The sequence below is a fragment of the Zophobas morio genome, unplaced genomic scaffold (genome assembly GCF_036711695.1).
Source record: "Zophobas morio isolate AGI-343-1 ecotype UQ-CSIRO unplaced genomic scaffold, CSIRO_AGI_Zmor_V1 ptg000022l, whole genome shotgun sequence".
Taxonomy (NCBI): domain Eukaryota; kingdom Metazoa; phylum Arthropoda; class Insecta; order Coleoptera; family Tenebrionidae; genus Zophobas; species Zophobas morio.
Window position 1 is genome coordinate 2,911,580 of NW_026972127.1, and position 5,158 is coordinate 2,916,737.

The 5,158-nt window shown below is 35.3% G+C and overlaps 1 long non-coding RNA gene across 1 annotated transcript; it reads right to left on the reverse strand.

The window, feature by feature from the left end:
• Positions 1–4,370: 4,370 nt before the first annotated feature.
• Positions 4,371–4,687, reverse strand: LOC135133714 (uncharacterized). Its single transcript, XR_010281198.1, has 3 exons — positions 4,629–4,687; positions 4,469–4,580; positions 4,371–4,417 (listed from the first exon to the last, which is right to left on the reverse strand). It is a non-coding gene; the product is annotated as an uncharacterized LOC135133714 (long non-coding RNA).
• Between the last annotated feature and the right edge of the window lie 471 nt (positions 4,688–5,158).

Below are 5,158 nucleotides of genomic sequence, written 5' to 3' on the forward strand. Positions count from 1 at the left end.
CCCGGAAAACAAAATTTTTCAACAAGACACATGTGGGATTAAAAAAATGGTAGAATGAAGTTACCAAAAATATGCTCAACTTTTTTTTGGAAAATGCGTTTGTTAGAAAAAGCAAAAGAATGAAAAAAAATTGTATTGAGGGCTTTCACGACCAGAATTAATAAAGAAACGCGTTTTCCGGCTTTGGATGGCGGTAATTTTGGAGAGTTTCTGTTCAGAAGGATTTCATCATCAATATCGTTCTCGTCTCTCCTGAACTTTTTGTTGTCCCTAAATTCCTGAAAATTTCGTTTGCGAAAATGGGTGAAAAACGAAACTTTCCAAAAATGATAGTATTAAAACCCGGAAAACATCGTTTTATTAAAAAGACACGTGAGATAAAAAAAAAATTGTAGATTGAAGTTGTCCAACAAAAATGTCTACATTTTTTTAGAAAATAATTTCGTTAAAAACTAAAAAAAATAAATGCCATAGAATGAAAAAAATATATATTGGAGGCCAGAATTAATAACTGAAACACGTGATATTAAAAAAATGGTAGAATGAAGTTATCTAGAATATCTACAATTTTTTTTAGAAAATAAATTTGTTAAAAAGCAAAAAAAAAAATTGAAAATAAATGCTGGAAGAATGCACAAAATATATAATTGAAGGCTTTCATGGCCAGAATTAATAACAGAAACACGTTTGCCGGCTTGGCCCTTGGTAATTTTGAAGTGTTTTTGTTCAAAAGAGCTTTACTTCAGTATTATTCTCTTCTCTCCTGAACTTTTCATTGTCCCTAAATTCTTAAAGATTCTCTTTGCGAAATTGGATGAAAATCAAAACTTTCCACAATTGATAACTGTTAAAATCCGGAAAACATCGTTTTATTAATAAGACACGTGAGACTAAAAAAAAATGGTAGAATGAATTTACCCAAAAATATGCTCAACTTTTTTTTTGGAAAAAGAGTTTGTTAGAAAGAACAAAAAAGTAGAAGAATGAAAAAAATATTATATTAAAGGCTTTCACGACCAGAATTAATAATACAAACGCGTTTTCCGGGTTTGGATGGTGATACAATTTTGGAAAGTTTCTGTTCAAAAAGGTTTCATCTTCAGTATCGTTCTCTTTCCTCATGAACTTTTCGTTGTCCTTAAATTCCTGAAGATTTCCTTTGCGAAAGTGGACGAAAACCGAGCCTTTCCGAAATTGATACTGTTAAACCCGGAAAATATCATTTTTGAATAAGACACGTGGGATTAAAAAAAAATAGTAGAATAAAGTTACCAAAAATATGCTCAACTTTTTTTTGGAAAACGAGTGTTAGAAAAAATTTTTTTTTGAATATATTGATGGCTTTCACGACCAGAATTAATAATAGAAACGCGTTTTCCGGGTTTGGATAGTGATAAAATTTTGGAAAGTTTCTGTTCATGAACTTTTCGTTGTCTTTAAATTCCTGAGGATTTCACTTGCGAAAGTCGGCAAAACCAAAACTTTCCAAAATTGATACTGTTAAAACCCGGAAAACATCATTTTTTAATAAGACACATGTTGGATTTAAAAAATTGGTAGAAAAAAGTTACCAAAAATATGCCCAACTTTTTTTTTTGGAAAATGGGTGTATTGGAAAGAAAAAAATGCAAAAGAAAGAAAAAAATATATTGAAGGTTTTCACGGTCAGAATTAATAACAGAAACGCGTTTTCTGGATTTGGATGGCGGTAATTTTGGAAAGTTTCTGTTTAGAAGGATTTCATCTTCAGTACCTATCGTTCTGTTTCCTCCTGAACTTTTCGCTTACCTTAAATTGCTGAAGATTTCCCTTACGAAAGTGGACGAAAACCGAAACTTTCCAAAATTGATACTGTTAAAACCCGGAAAACATAATTTTTCAACAAGTTGTCCCTAAATTCTTAAAGATTCCCTTTGCGAAACTGGATGAAAATCAAAAACTTCCGGAAAACATCGTTTTATTAATAGGACACGTGAGATTAAAAAAAATGGTAGAATGAATTTACCCAAAAATATCATATCAAAATAAATTTGCTAAAAACCCAAAAAACAGAAAATAAATACTAAACAATGAAAAAAATACATATTGAAGGCTTTCTTGGGCAGAATTAATAACAAGAAGGAGGAAAGGAAAGAATTTGGAAGTGCTTTGGAGTCTCTAGCGTCTTTCCTTATAATAATGTAATTAAATGTTTTAGAGGATACGTCATTTGCGAAAATCAGTCTTATCTTAGCAGGTACTAGCCCCGCCCACCCACCCTCTGTTTTCTTGGAGGGTATGTCATTTGCCAAAATCGGTCTTATTTTAGCAGGTCCTAACCCCGCCCTCGCTCCTACTATTTTCTTAGAGGGATCTCATTTGCCAACATAAGTTTTACCTTTGCAAGTAATAGCCCCTCTGTTTTCTCAGAGGGTATGGCATTTGCCAAAATCAGTCTTATCTGAGCAAGTACCAACCCCGCCCACCCGCCCCTATTATCTCCGAGGATATGTCATCTGCCAAAATCAGTCTTATCTTACCAAGTACTAGCCCCGCCCACCCGCCCCTATTTTCTCAGAGGATATGTCATCTGCCAAAATCAGTTTTATCTTAGCAAGTAGTGATGACTAACTTTAAAAAAAATGGCAGGAACTTTGAACTTCTTCTCTAGTATTTAGCTCCTTATCCTTTAATGGATTTTTCTTTTGTTGGTTTTGTTTTTGTTTATAATTTATAAATGTCTTATTAAATGTTTTTGATGTGTGCAGTGTTGCCAATTTTACTTTTATAAAATCACGTTTTTTTCGTAATCTACATCATAAAGAATTTTTTTATAATTTTTTTGGGACTCCCGAAACCCCCGTGCATAACGTATTCAAGAGTTAATCCGCCACTTTCCAGACACCCGGTATATTGAAGCCTTTCATGGCCAGAATTAATAACAGAAACGCGTTAATTTTGAAGTTCTGTTAAGTCAAACAACTAACTATTCACATTTTTTTAGTTTCTGATTTTTTTTTTTTTTTAACTTTCAACAATTTTTTTTAGTTTGTGTACATTTTTGAAATAAATAATTGTTACAAAGCATATCTGAAAGGAATCAAACGATTTTTGTGTCGTGGTCTTGTGTTTTAGGAAATTATTTTAAATGTTCATGTAAATCATATTAAATAATCGTGTTTATGCAACCAATTATACACGCAAACGATTTTTATACCAAGGTGTTTTTATTCAAGACGTCACAGAATATTTAAACGAAATTCAAGGGAAACGTAAAGTTCAACTAAAATTATAGAAAGTAACGTAATTAATATTAATATATACAGCGTGATCAAGAAATACTGTTTGAGTTGGCAACAGAATTAACTAGTTCTGAGAGAATTTTCGTGCGACGTAAATTGACAACAGGAAGTGACAGGTCTACCAATTTCAAGAATAATTCATTGCTACCAACATGAAACCATGTTATCAGCATTGTCGTGCATATGGAAAATCGATTATTATGTTTGACAAAAAAAAAATGTAGCTAGGGAAAATTATAAATAGAAACCACTCATGACAAAAACAAATATAATGTAGAGTGGAAATACTGTGAGAACAACTTGCGAAATTGTGTTATAAAAGAAAAACAGCGAAAATAATAGACAAAAACGAACTTACTTGGCAGGTAGTACGGAATGCACTTACACCTGTTCAGAGTATGGTTAGACTGACATTCCAACCGACAGTTTCTTTTAGTATAACTCCTACAAAAAAACTCAAAAAAACCCACAAACGTTACAACAATCCATTACCTGTAGTACCGCAAGGGCCGCTCATCCTGAAAAAAGCACTGCCTTTTGCTAACATCCACGGACCTCAACGTAGGCGTAGCTTCCCTTATTTCAGGCTTAATCGCATACCTAACTTCCACCCCCGGACTTACCAGAAACCCAAAATCGGCAATCTTCGGTGTTTCGATCGGATTCGAAAGAATAATCTACAACTCCCACACTAGCAACCGAACCAACACACGTGTAATCAGTACTTTAAACCCGTAGCTGTTCGTAGATGAACAAAAATAATTATCAAGTTGCGCATCCACGACAAGAGTCAAACCCAAATGGGTCCCAGAACCGATGGGACGAACTGGAATTGTGTCTATATCTCCGTCGTTAGGTTCAACGAAACCTTTCTCCGGGCTCCAGTCGTAAATCTTTTTCGGGAAAGTGTGGTTCAAGTAGGATATGTCATTCCTGAAGAGACATTGTTTAGTGGTAGGTATGACAGTACCAATGAGGTGTAGTTACGGGTTCCGGAAAATATTTTGAGCCGGGAGTCTGTTAAAAGAACAACAAAGACCCTCATCTGTCAAATCGTTGTTGAAATATTCTTCACAGCTTATGTTGTCGCTTTGCCAAAAGCACGTTTTGATGGTGTCGGAACAAGATTGTCCCACCTGAAACACGATATTTTTGGAAAAAAAGGTAAAATGGAACTCCGCAGGTACTTTGATGAGAAAATTTTGGACGACGTCCCACCCAGGGGCTGCTTTCTCTGGTCCGACCACAGTGTCATTATAGTTACAGTAGTCACTCAATAGTTGCTTTTCCATGGCGTTACTAAAATCTAGAGTCACTTAAATCGAACCAGATGGTGATTAGTCCTACTGTTCCTGTAGGATCCTTTCAGCTTCCGCCTTCTTGATTTGGTTCATGTTGCAGATGGTTATTGCAGGGAACGGGATTTCGTTGAAGGTGGCATCAACTGGATTGAAAGCCACAATCACGGGATTGGTGTTCCACTTGTCAAAAATTTTGGTAATGTAGTAACAAGCGAAAGCAAAAGCTGACCCGAAAGCTACAATCCAGAAGAGCCTGAAAAAACTACTTAGTCTTAGCCGAGTGTCCTAGTATCTAGTACCTTTCCAAGAACGACAGCGACGTGTCCCCTACGTATCTAAGTCCGTGAAGAGTAGTCTTCTCGCAGTAATTTTCAAACTGGTGGATTATCACCTTCGTGACGTTTCTAGTAGGTTCCAGGGTACTTTTTCGTTTGCGTTTGGACTCAGTCCTGATAATTCTGATTCTTTCATCTAGATCTAGAATAACCACTTGGTGTACTTACTTGTAGTTTTCAACGGGGAGAGCCAGCGCTAGCTCTTGCCCATTGTTGTACTCCCCAATCCTGAAGACAGAAG